General features: G+C 39.2%; 1 protein-coding gene across 7 annotated transcripts in view; it reads right to left on the reverse strand.

Moving 5' to 3' along the window:
* CCDC126 (coiled-coil domain containing 126) overlaps positions 1-14110 on the reverse strand; it is a 56217-nt gene that overhangs the window by 23605 nt on the left and 18502 nt on the right. For 2 of the 7 annotated variants that reach the window (XR_012074410.1, XM_072964834.1), the window contains one exon: positions 8869-9327. The exons of 3 other annotated variants lie outside the window; for them this stretch is intronic. The gene's annotated coding sequence lies outside the window, so the exon portion shown is untranslated. Of the gene's footprint in view, positions 1-8384; positions 8525-8868; positions 9328-14110 lie in introns of those variants that run through there. 2 more of the 7 variants (XM_072964835.1, XM_072964838.1) reach the window with 2 other exon arrangements.

Raw genomic sequence — 14110 nt, forward strand, 5'->3', positions numbered from 1 at the left:
AGCTCTCGGGACTAACTGTTTCTTTGGAGTTTTCATTTCATTTCTGTGATGCCCACTATTTACATATGAAATAAACCTCTGTCTTCTGTTAATTGATCTTTTGTCAGTTTAGTTTGCAAAGCCCAGGCAATGAACCTAAGGAGGTAGATGAAAAAGTTTTTTTCTTCCCCTACAGCAATTATACACCCACCTAGCCCCCCCAGCCCCTGGCAAAGAAGTGTCAGTGCAGATGTGGAGAAATTGAAACTTTTGGGCAGTGCTGTAAAAATGTAAAATGGTGCAGGTGCTGTGGAAAATAGTATGATAGTTCCTTAAAAAATTAAACACAGAATTACCATTTGGCCAGCTATTCTACTTCTGGGTATAATAACAAAAGAACTGAAAGCGGGGCCTCAAAGAGATACTTGTATACCCATGTTTACTGCAGCACTGCAAGGTGGAAACAACACAAGTATTTATCAACGAACAGTCAAAGTGTGGTATATATATACAACGGAATATTATTCAGCTTTAAAAGGGAATAAATTCTGATATAAGCTACAACATGGATGAACCTTAAAGATATTATACTAAATTAAAGAAGCCAGACACAAAAAGACAAATAATGCATGATTCCACTTATACAGGTACCTAGACTAATCAGATCCAGAGACAGAAAGTAGAATGATAGTTACCAGGGGCTGGGGAGGTGAGAGAATGGAGAATTACAGTTTAAAGTTTAGAGTAGAGTTTCACTCTGGGATGAAGAAAAAGTTCTGGAGATGTATAGCAGTAATCGTTGCACAAGAATGTGAATGTACTTAATGTCATTGAACTGTACACTTAAAAAAGGCTAAAATGGTACATTTTATGTTATGTATTCTTTTTATCATACACATACAAAGTCAAATCACATCGTTCCCCTGCTTAAAAACTCTTCAATCATTTCCCATTGCACTTAAAATAAAATTAAAACTCTACCACAGTCCAGAAGGCCCTGCCCATCTGACTTCTACCTTTATTTCTGTCCTGATCACTTCCCCCTGCTCACTATGCTACAGCCATGCTAGGCAAATGTTACTGAATTGGTGGACTGGACTTCACTGAGGTCCTAGCCTCAAAGAGACCCCCTGTCGCTGTCAGGGAGGTTCTTTTTCCAACTGGATTCCTGGAGCCAGTAACAAAACCAATGCTGAGACTGGAACAGCACGAGCTTTACTCAGTGGCCAAAGAATGGAGAAATGGGAACCTCGTTCACAAATCAACTTGTCAACCCAATTCAGGCAGAGACATCAAATATATAGAAGGGTAGAGGTAAAAGGGAAGGGTTTTGGAAAGGGGGGAGGAATAGTCATGAGTGGCTTGGACCTGCAACTGATCCAACACTCTTTTTCATTCCTTCTATGGGTTTTTCTGGTTGTTGTCATGGCAATCAGCAATTGTCATGGTGCTGGCGGGTTCATCATTTGGCATGCTAATATATTACAATGAGTATACAATGAGGCTCAAGATCCACTGGAAGTCAAATCTTGGGACTAGATGGTTCTAACCAGTTCTTGTTTTTCCCTCTTTGCAGCTTCCTCCTGAAATTTTTTTCTGAGTAACTGTTTTCCACTTGTGGGAGGGGCAGGGGTATGATTATGAGGCAACAGTCTTAGTAACAAAAACTCACCAAATTCTTTCTGACTTCAGCGTCTATACAACTGCTTATTCCCCTGCTTGGAATGCTCTCCCCACGGCTTATTCCTGTTTATCCTTTAGTATTTAGCTCAAATGTCACCTCTTCAAAAAGAAGCATTCCCACTCCTACCCAACCTCCAGCCTCAAGATAGTCTGTCATTCTCCATATGAAATTACATACAGTCCCTCCTGGTATCTACAGGGGATTGAACCCAGGGCCCCCAGTGGACACCAAAAACACAGATGCTCAAGTACCTCATATAAAGTGGTACAGTATTTGCATATCGCCTCTGCACATCTTCCTATATACTTTAAATCCTCTCTAGATTACTAATAATACCCAATACAATGTAAATGCTATGTAAATAGTTATAAGTGCAAAGTAAATGCTATGTAAATACTTGTTCCTGTGAGGCAAGTTCAAGTTTTGCTTTCTGGAGCTTCCCAGAATTACAATTTTTTCAATATTTTCAATCCACAGTTGGTTGAATCCACAGATGCAGAAACTGCAGATACAAACAGGCTGACTATATTCTATCTTTAAGACCTTAACCAAGTTATTTTATCTCCCTAAACCCTGATGTCTTCACTTATATCATGGAGACAAGAGTACCTACCTAATACTGGTGAGGATAAATGACACCGCATACTACTCAATAAATACTAACATTTATTATTAGTGTCAGGCACTTATGCAGCAAAGCCAGTAATTCTTAATCTGAGTAACTTGAGTTCATACAGGGGATGTTTTACTAGACTCAAATAAAACTCCTGATTAGCTCTCATGTTCCTCCATAATCCAGCACCCAGAGACCAATTTCCCAGCAGTAACAAAAATATCTCCCAAAATCAAGCCAGTCTTCTCACTTTCTCATTCAATGGCAATAATACCTTACATTTATATGATCTTTTTATTTACCAAACATGTTTCCTTACATCCTCTGATTCAGTTAGAGGCTTAAAGGATGCAGTTTTGAAAAAGTTTCTACTTAGAATTTGTGGACAACATGAAATACTTCATGGGTAGTAGTCACTGAAGAATTACCCAGTCCTGAAAGATGACACAGTAGCATGCTACTGATGTGAAAAGTTCCTCTTCCGTACAGCCTAAAATGAGACTAGAGTATCTGCTTGAATGCTACTTTACCCAGAAGGATTTTAAAACCTCATTACCTTACTCTAGCCCACTCTGATCTTCTCTTACATCTCACAGCACATTATACGAACTGATTTTACACATCGTATCATCCAATCATGTGTGTGAGCCTTGTCTCTTTCAGTCCCAGGTCCCTTACGGGCAAGAGCAACATGCCCTACATGGATGCCATAACTCCCACAGAGCCTGGTGAACCATCAGCAGAGATGTCTTATATTTACTTTAAACACACCTCTGAGTCTAACCCCACTTTCTCCCAAGCACCAATGTGATCTCCCTGCAATGTTTTTTGAGGGTAGAGGAGGCAATGGGAATCTCAAGATAAAATTAAAGTAGTCAGCAGGTTCCAAACCCACAGGTTCAACCTACTGCAGATAGAAAATGTTTGAGAAAAAAATTCCAGAAAGCTGCAAAAAGCAAAACTTGAATTTGCTGTGTACTGGCAACTCTTTACATAGCATCTACATGTATTAGGTATAATAAGTAACCTATAGATGATTTAAAGTATGTAGGAGGATGTGTGTAGATTAATGCAAATAATATGCCATTTTACATGAGGTAGTTGAGCATTCCATAGATTTTGGCATCTGCAGCTGTGGAGGGGTTTGGGGTGAGATCCTGGAACAAATGCCCTGTAGATACTGAGGGAAGACTATATTTTCAGTTATCCATTTCTGGCCTGGAAGAACCTGAGAAGAAATATCCAGTCTCCTCATATTTAAGATGAAGGAACTAAAGCCCAGAGATGTAAGTGTCTTGCCTAAAATGAGGCAATCAGTGGCAGAAACTGTATTGGTCCAGAACACAGGTCTTGTCTCACTATTCAGGTTTTTCTCTATACCACACTACCTCCCTTCCCACCATTAGAAAGACTATGTTAAAAAAAAAAAAAAGAAAAAGAAAAAGACTAAATACTGAATGAATTGTAATATGAAATGAAGATTGTTCTTTTTTGCATTAAAGTAATGTAACAAGAAAACAGTAATGGTAGGTTAGGGCAATGATCCTAATTATGAAGATATGTAATTTGGACTATTCATTAAATTATCAAGTTGCCATATTAAAGTTTCAAATTCACATAAGTCAAAGTATTACAAAGTTGCTATAGGAAGAATTTAAGAAATCCTAGAGCTTAGTCTTTTTTCTCACATAGGCAAAAAAACTACAAGGGGAAAAATACAAAGAAAAATAAAGATAAATACAAGGTCTTCTGGATGTAGATACCTTCACCAAGATCAGAAATACACTAATAAGAAAAAACACATTTCCAGAAAAAAAGAATTGCAGGTGGAGGGGATACAGTAAGGCCCATGCTCAAACACAACATCTATTACATGTAGTTTCATTTAAAGCATGAAAGAACTTGATTTATTCATTCATTTGCTCGCTTATTCATTCACAGTATTTATTAAAGGACCTACTTTGTGCCAGAAACTGGAGATATGAAAGACAAAACAAGCTAAGACAGGATTCCTGTTCTTCTGGAGATTATGCTTTAATAGGGGTGGGACAGTAAACAAGCAAACACAGAAACAAGCTAATTTCAGCTTGCGACAAATTATTATGGAGAAAATAAACAGGGTGATGCGAGAATGTGAGGAGTCTACATGAGATATGAGGTCAAGGAAGGCCCTCTAAGATCTGACCTGAGAAAGAAGAGGAAGTACAAAGTCTGCTTCCAATTTCCTTCCAACTAAAACCTTTAGAATTCTTTTCCAACCAGAATCTTGGGAGCAGGCAAGAAATTCTTTATTCCTACTCTCCTCAGCACAAATAAATGAGAATGAGAGCAATCCCTATCCCCACATGGAACGGCCTGGTTTGAAGAAAATTGCCCAAAGCGAGCAGAAGGAAACTCACAAGTGAAAAAAGTTTTGCATTCCCTCTCTTATGAGAAAGGCAGTCTCGTTTAGGTAACAAACAGAACAGTAATGACCTGACAAGGTGGTCTTTACCCAGAAAAACATATTCTTATTGGCGTTTTCTAATATGAAGGTGGCAGTGGTAAGATGGGGTAGGAATCTGCCAGAATGTTAACTGACAATTTGTATTAAGCATTTTAAATATAATTTTTCAAAGTCTAAAATATTCCTTGTTAAAGAACACAAAAATAGAAAAACAAAGAAGATGGGGAAATTATTTTCTTAATATGTATATTACTGTTTTACAGGCTTTAAAGTCTCTACTCCAATTTACAAGATTTACAGACCTCCAAAGATCTGTACAAAGCTCTGTTATGCCACTAGCCAAACAGCAAACATGCAAACAACTAGATATCTAAGCAATTTTTCAGTGGTTTTTCCCTAGCCAAGGACCTAAAGATAAATATATTTAGTCCTACATTATTACTAGGGAAAAGCAAAGACAGAGAATCAGTGAATGTTTAAACTAGAGTAAAAATAAGGAAAGTGAAGCACAAAGAGGAATAATAACTACACAATGTCAAACAAATGGGGAAAATTGGGCATTCAAACTCCTCAGCCCAGGACTCCAGTGTTTCTTCAAAAGCACAGAACAAAACTCAACTTTGCAACTGGCACTTTTTAAAAAACAAGATGGAACAGAAACCATCAGAGCAGGACGTACACACTACTGATTTTGTTTTGTAAAACTTTCTTTAAGTTTTATGTGTATGTATATATATCTCTTTTTCACACATAGACACATATGTACACAGAGTCAAGGTAAAAAGATCTCTTGCTACGGGTTGCAGTCAAAAATTTTAAAAACACTGCATTTCACTGACTATCTTGAAATACTTCCTCTTATTTTTATGCAAGCATTACAATAGCAAGACTAGAAACATTAATGGATGGCTAATCCTACCTCATAAATCTCTCCTTCGAATCCTATTTTTGCATTCATTCAGTGCTCTACTTTTTGTGCAGTTATGATTATAGCTAAAGTAACCATCAACAGCAACAGCAGCAACTAGCAAGCACAGAAGCTCTCACTCAGCCAAAGGTGCTACGAAAATCACTGCCTATTAGCCTCTTAAGGAATTCACAGCTGGAAAGGCAGATGTTTATTACAAAAAGACACAGTATGTTCACTAGAGCTCAAAGGTTGAGAGAGTTCTCTCCAAAAAAAGAAGTACTCCACAGACTTGCCTTTGAATGTAATTTCAGGGGGAAAGGCTCATTCCTTAAGTATTTTCTATTCTATGTAACATTGCCTGAGGCTAATATCTGGGGGGGAAATTTTAACATAGGACACAGCCATCCAGTCCTAATAAATGTGAACTGCCATGGGAGAAGCTACACTAAAACCCCAGCTGAGATACAGAAATATCGTATCTCAAGATATCAGATCATTTTTAGATGGCACACTGGGGAGAGGGAAGAGAAGACAATAGCACTCAAGAGTAAAAAGACAGATAAAAGAAAATGGGTAAAATCAGTCAGGGTTAAGAATAGAGAATGTCAGGGCAAAAGGGAAACTACTCAATCATTATGCCACAGTAAAAGTTTAAGCCAAAATATATTATGCAGACTAGATATTTCAGTCGCAGAGCGTGACCTGCCCACTGCCTCAGCCAATCATGTTCTGTGCCACATGACCCCACCTCCCTTCCACAGCTAGCCAGACTAGCCCTGGGCAAATTTGCCTGAGGCCTCAGACAAAAAGAGGCCCCTGAGAAAACCAGGATGTTGGGAGTAGGAGCAAAAAGAAAAAAAAATTCACAAAAAGAAACAATGAAATTGAATTATGGGATTGACAAACTCAAGTTATAAAAAAGCTGGTGTAATAGATAAAGAGGCTATGTGTAAAGAAAAGAGATACACAGTAGGGAGGAAAAGAACTAAGAGTGTCAAAAATGCAGAAGAAACATGTGCAGCTCAGGAAAGAGAGGGATGAAGTGGTTGGTGGAGCTTCTTGTTTATGCACGCTTTCTAGTCCTTTCATGTGTATTCCTTCCTGAAGGTGGGGGGGGGACGGACTCTAAAACACAAATAAATGACAAAAAGGGTTTACATCAATTTCTTCCCACATTAAAAAAAGAACTTATAATTGAAAAGTCAGAGCTAAAATAAACCCATCTTTGGAAACAGACCAATTCACTATTTGAGAGATGAGGAAATTGAGGACCACAAAGGAAACTAAGGTTAAACAGATAGTGACAGAGCTAGGACAAGAACCAAAGTCATTACTCTCTGTCCATAGTCATTACTCTCTGTCCTATACAGCACTAAATATCAACAAGATAGAAACTTTTTTTTTCCCAAAACATGTATTTCTGCAACACATTTTTAAATGAATCAAAATCTTTATGGGCATTATGCCATCTCCCACAGTTTAAATAAGTTTTTCATTTATTAACTCTCTGGTTCTCTAGGATCTTTATGAAATACATTCATTAGATTTCTCCTTTTCTTAAATATTTTTTAATGCACCTATCATTCAAGACATTACCAAAATTCATCAGGTCCCACTGGCCTTTCTCTACTATAACTGTATGTTCAAAAACAGTATTTCATGTTATTTCATATACAGCACAACAGTGTTTGAACTCAAAGTAGCACGCAATACATATTTTAAATGAATCAAATAAGGACCATAAAGATTTCCTTGAAGAAAAACTCATCACCTATGTCAGTAAAATTCAGGAGACAACAGCGCAAGAGCAATCAAAACTAAAGAAGGACTAATGGGAAATGTTTCAAGTCAATCTTTATAAAACGTATTGCCATCATTCAACTAGTCCTGAGAACAAAAACTACAACTTGTAAACACAAATCCCAAAGGGGGAAAATTACTAACCAGTAGGAAAGTGTAGAGAGAGGGAGAAAAAAGTTGACATAGAGTAAAGATGGTGAAGCCCCACATCAGGACTGCAGGGCACCTAGACGCTTACTCTGCTAAAACAAACACTTAAGCTCTTCTAAGGATCTCCCAAAGGACACGGCTGGGGGTGGGGGTGGGGTGAATAAGTCCTTGTATCTCTAAAGCTGATCCACAGAAAAGCAGAGTCATCAATTTCCTAAGAACATTCTCAGCCATCTTAAAACGGCGGAAATTGAGAAGACAGCATATTTTTTAAAATTCTTTGCTTAGGTTTAAGATGAACAAGGTATAAAGTGACGAATACACAACCTAGGAGAGCCGGTATAGTTCAAGTGGTAGAGCGCATGCTTAGCATGCATGAGGCCTTGGGTTCAATCCCCAACACCTCCTTTAAAAATAAATAAATAAACCTAATTATTAAAAACAAACACACACACACTCAACCTAGAGTGCTAATGATTAAACAAGGAAAAACACAAGACTCGCTGATCGAGAGGCCACTTCAGTATAGCTAAGGAGAGTATCATATTCTAAGAACTATTTCGTCAAATGAAGAATTCATGGCGTTGTAAAAATATCATTTCTTATTCTAACAACTTAAAGGTGTGCACTGTTACCGCCATTTGATTGGTGAGGAAATTCAGGCTTAGAGCCTTTAACTAACCAAGGTCACTAAAGCCAGGCAGTGGCTCGGTCAGGATTGAAACCCAGGCTCTCTGAGTCACTCTGAAGGCTTGCGATAGTACAAGCCACATTCGACACAGCAGTTGAAGTTCATCCTTACCAGTCACCCAGGAGCTGAGTTTTTTGAAGAAGGAATTTATAAAGGGCATTTGACTTTCTCTCAAAGTAGAACACAACTGAGCTGCCAAAAACGGAAAATGAAGTGATAGAGGCTGCCGCGCGGGCGCTCCATCCCCGCAGCTCAGGTCCGCCGCTCCCCCCGCCCCAGTGGCCACGGGACGGAGCCCGCCCCGCTCGGATCACGCAGCCCCAGACACGCTCGGTCCTCCGCCCGGGGTCCACAGCCTCCGCTGTCGGCATGGAGAGGCAGGGACAAAGAGCCACCCGGGCGGTGGCTGGGGTTGCCGGCCAGTCCCCGAGCCGGGGCTCCGCGGACGCCCGGCGCCAGCTGCCCGGTGGGGCGGGGGGCGGGGCCCGGCGGAGGAGGAGCGGCCGGTGGGCCCCGTGGGCTCCGCGAGAGGCGCGGGTCGGGAGGACGGAACTGCCTCCACCCCCCCGCTTCCCTCTCGCCCCCTCCCCATTACCTTGCCTGTGGGCTTCTCGTCGCCGTCGCCGTCGCCGACGCCAACGGGCTCCCGAGCCAGGGCGGCGCAGCGAAAGCCGATTAGCGGGCGTCAGCTGCGTCCCGCGCTCGCGAAGCAGCCTCCAGGTGGGGATGGAGAAAGGCCGGGGCTGAGAATCAGGGACAAGGTTGGTTCCCAGATTGTGGAGATTCTACTCTTACCTCTCACTCTGCTTCCGCTCCGCCTCCTGGCCGAGCCCTTCCCCCACTTCGGAGTCCTGCCGCCCGCGGCGCGCGGCATTGTGGGGGATGTAGTCCTGGAATGCGGAAGAGGCGGCACGTGTTTCTAGTCCGCCGGCACCTACTCCGGGTCAGGACAACGCCGTTGCATGGCAACCAGAGGGGGCGGCTCGCTCCTTCTTCGGGAACTGGAAGAGGAGCTTACGCGAGGCACACTCTCTGCCTTAATTCTCTGCAGGCGCTGAAAGGAATGTGGGCGTCTCACTTCACACCGTCCAACTAGGAACCAGCAATTATACGCTGTTGGCATGAGGCAGAAGGGCTCAGTAGTGATTAAAAGTGGCTACTGACAAGAATGCCTGTTATTGCCCCTGAATGTTTTTAGCCAATGGAGTAAGGCAAGAAAAATAAAAGGACTAAACAGGAAGAAACAAAATTATTATTTTTCATATATAATATTATGTATGTGGCAAATCCGAAAGAACCTGCAGATAAATTGTTACAATTAATAAGAGTTTAACAAAGTTAATAGGCACAAAAATAGTACTTGGGTCGGGGAGAGTATAACTCAGTGGTAGAATGTGTGCTTAGCATGCATAAGGTCCTGGGTTCAATCCCCAATACCTCCAAAAATAAATATCGAGTTAATTCCCCCCAAAATTGTATTTTTTAAAATAATACTTATTTCTATATTTCAGGGGGAAAAAAGAGAATTGAAATTTTTGTTAAGTTAGAGAATTTGAAGCTTACAATATCTTCAAACAAATATCAAATACCTAGGAATAAATCAATCCAAAAAATGCAAGATTTATACGAAGAAAACATTTTAAAAACATTGAAGAAGACCTAAACAAATAAGAGATGTAACATGTTCACAGATTGGAAGATCCAATACTCAAAGATGTCAAGTCTCCCCAAATTCAACTGCAGATCCAGTGCAATTCCAGATAATTTCAATAGGTCTGTATGTGTGTGCGTGTGTGTGTGTGTGTGAGAGAGAGAGAGAGAAACTTAACGAGCTAATTTAAAAATTTACAGAAGCACAAAGACAAGTATACATAAGGAAGAGGAGAAAGTAAAAGAAATGAGGAGGAGGAAAACTTGTGCAACCAGATATCAAGTTTTATTATAAAGCCATAGTCATTAAGGCAGTATGGTACTGGATCAGGGATACACCAATATACCAATAAAATAAAGAGCCCAGGAAGTCTCATCCATACATGGAATTTGATTTATGATGTCATAGTGGTGATGCAGAGCAATGTCTAAAGAATAGTTTTCAATAATTGGTGCTGGGACAAATAGATTTCCATTTGGAAGGAAAAAAATGACATTGGGCTTTCCACATTACACCCAAAAATTAGTTTCAGGTGGATATTAGACATAAATTTGAAAGGCAAAATAATAAAGCTTTCAGAAGATAAAATTGGATAAAATATCAATGAGCTCAAGAGGAGGGGACAGACTTAAAATTCATCCAAAACACTAATTATAACAGAAAAATTGATAAATTTGACTATGTTAACATTTAAGGCTTAGTTTCATCAAATGACATCATTAAAAGACCTAAAAAACAAGCCTCTCAAATAAGAAATTACAGCATTATGCTGTACACCTTAAAATTATACAGTGCTATATGTCAATTATCTCTCAGTAAAGCTGCAAAAAATTCAAAAAACAAGCCTCAGAGTCAAATACAGCATTTTGTTTTACGTCTTAAATTTATATAGAGCTTTATGTCCATTACCTCTCAATAAAGCTGAAAAAAAAATCTACAGCACATAGAATCAAGAGAAGTCTTGTATCCAGAATATATAAAGAACTATAATCATAAGAAAAAGATTTGAACAGGCACATTACTAGGGAAGAAATCCAAATAACAGTAAACATGTGAAAAAGTGTCAATCTCATAAGAGAACAGGAAAGTTCACACAGCAGCAAGAGAATACTATACCACCCACCCAAATGGCTAAAATGAAAAAGACTGACAATTCCAAGTGTTGACTAGTAGTGGAGCAGTAGGAATTTTCACTTTACTATCGGGAGAGTAAATTCATAGAACAGTTTGGAAAAGTCGTTTGGCCTTATCTGCTAAAGTCGAACACAGGCCTGTACATGACCAAGCATGTCACTTCCAGGCATATATCCCAAGAAAGGCTCTTGTGCACCAGGATACATGTGTAAGAATGTCAACAGCAGTACTGTGGTTATAGCTAAAAACTGTGAACAACCAATGTCTTTTATCAACAACAAAATGGAATATAGTTGTATCATAGAATATAATAGAAAAATGAACAAACTATATGCAAAGTTGAATCTTAAAAATAAAATGCTGAGAAAAAGAAACCACTCACAAAAGAATATATACTGTATTATTCCTTTTTTTTAAAGTTCAGAAACATAAAGAATCCATACTTAGGTGTTAAAACAGTAAAGAGTAAAGAAATTGTTACCATAAAAAGGAGGCTAATGACTCCCTCTACGACAGAAGGAACCCTATGGGGAGGGATTTGAGACTGGGAAGGAACAATGGGCTGTAATTCTACAAATCTATTTCTTGATATGGGTAGTGGTTAAACTGTTGTGGGCTTTATAATAATTCGTTACACAGTATATTTATTGTTTATACATTTTTCCACGTATGTGTTATGTTTCCCAATTTAAAAATAAAAGATTGTAAGTCTGGAGTCAAACTGCATATGGAGCCTTACAGCTCCATAACCTTGGGCAATCTCTGTAACCTCTCTAAGATCCAGCTTCCCCATCTGTACAATGACAGTAATAAGAGTAACTATGTCATAAGGACATTGTGAGAATTAAGATGAGAATATGAGTTAATGTATATAAAGCAGATTGCATACTGCTTGGCATATGGCAAGCCCTAAGGAAATGTTGATTGTTATGGTGACCACACCAAAACATTAAAGACACTTAGGTAAGTAAAATCATGAGATAGTCTCTTAAGGTAGGTGGGAGAGGGATATGTAAAAATCCACAGCAGAATGTGGTATCTGCTATATGTAGAAAAAAGTTTTGAGTGGAAAAAGTCTGCATGGTAGCCAAGCACAAAAGAGACAAAGCAATACAGGTCATGTATACAAAACATGGGCTAACCTGGCTACAGATTACCGGAGCTGTCTAGTACAGTAGCTGCTAGCCATATGTGGCCTTTTGAGAACTTGCAGCATGGTCAGTCTGAATTGAGACATGCTGTAACACATACACCAAATTTTGAAAATTCAGTACAAAATAAATAAAGTATCTCTGATAGCTTTAAAATATTGATTATATGTTAACCTGATAGTATTTTGGATATATTTGGTTAAATAAAATACATTGTTAAAATTAATCCACTTGCTTCTTTTTACTTTTCAAAGATGACTACAAAGAAAAATAAAATTGCATATGTGTCTTGCATCATATTCATTTGGACAATGCTGCTGTAGAGATATATGACAAAAACAAACAAAAAGGTAGAATGGAACAAAAACTTAGAAGCCTTAAATACCAAACTAAGAAACTTTTACTTAATTCAAGGAGCCATGCAAAGTTTTAAGATGGGGAGACGGTCATGTACTTGTCTGTGAGATTCTATTTTGTTATCTAATATTTATGTATGTTAAACCAATCTCCTATATTAGAGTGTAAACACATTACTATCCACTGTTTCCAGATACTGGTAGAAGGCACTTGGAAAATAAATGATGAATAAATAAATCTTCCTGCTGGCCTCATACACAAATCTCTGCACACCGTATATATTTAATAAATGCTGTTTGACTCTGATAGAGGTTCCCCTGGCCAAGAGATTCATCTACTATTATTTTCAAGATTTCTCATCACCTCCATTCTATCCCACAACCTAGTAGACAAAGGGAAAATTAATTCGGAAGGTTCAAGACATTATAAAAACTATTATAAATAATTATATTTTATAGCATTTTACAACTTAGAAACCATTTTCTTAGATGTAGAGGGATGTATTGCCAAACTCCTCCCTCTCATCTGTCAAGGGGAGACCTAGAGTCAAAAGAATGTAATCAGCTGCTCAAATAAATTTAATCAGAGTTGAAGCCATTCCTTCCTGGAATCAAAGAAAAACCATAGCCAACTCGCATGGGGCCTCAGGTAGGAATGTGCCTTGTCAGCAGTGTCATAGAGGAGAAGGTAATTTATTCCTAAAAGACAAGGCTACTCATGCTAATAAGAAAAATAGCTTTCGCAGAGGTGAATTGTGTTGTCTCCCAGGAAGAGATAGAAACTGAACTGGGAGAAGGAATTGGAATTGGAGTACCTAGTTCTACTCTTATGAGGTAGAGCCTGACACAACTCAGGCCTGAAGTATTGCTCAGATTTGCTGAGACCATGAAAAGAACTCTAGGCTAAACCTGTGTGGAAATGGTGGCTCTTCCTTGAGAGTTTGAAATAGGGAGAAGAACAGGAGGAGGGACAAATGGGTCAGAAATTTAGGAGGCCTCCCTGAAGGACACCATTATTGGAAAGGCCTAAAACTGGCAGCGCCTTCCATTGGGCTTTGAGGGGCACATTCAAGTTAACAGTGTCTTTGTTCCTCCTACATTGTGATATGTTTCTGTGATGCACCTGACCCTTCGTGGACAGTTCTATTTTTTCACATGGCGGTCCAAAGGGTGTGGTCTGGGGCAGGGGGGTCTGACAGGCTAGGGAAGGAAGGCCCTGACCTGCCTCTCTTCTTTGGGGTTTGGGAATGTGGAAGGAGCCTGCTAACCATAGGAAAAGCTCCTAATCAAAAATGTAATAGAGTTTGAGCCAAGACAAGTATTTTAACTCTCTGCCCTTATGCTAAGAGCTCATCATATCTTGCCCAGTTCAAATTTAGGCCTTCCTTTACAGAAAGCAGATCTTACCCATTTAAACTCCCAGATGTAAACTGCAAAAAGGCAAAGATGAACATTCAAATTATCAATCATAATAACCATTATATTTCCTAGCAGAGGATTATCCACACTTAGGGAGATGGATTTTAACCAAACAGAAGGTGCAAA

Source organism: Vicugna pacos, chromosome 7 (assembly GCF_048564905.1).
Source record: "Vicugna pacos chromosome 7, VicPac4, whole genome shotgun sequence".
In the NCBI taxonomy this organism is placed as follows: domain Eukaryota; kingdom Metazoa; phylum Chordata; class Mammalia; order Artiodactyla; family Camelidae; genus Vicugna; species Vicugna pacos.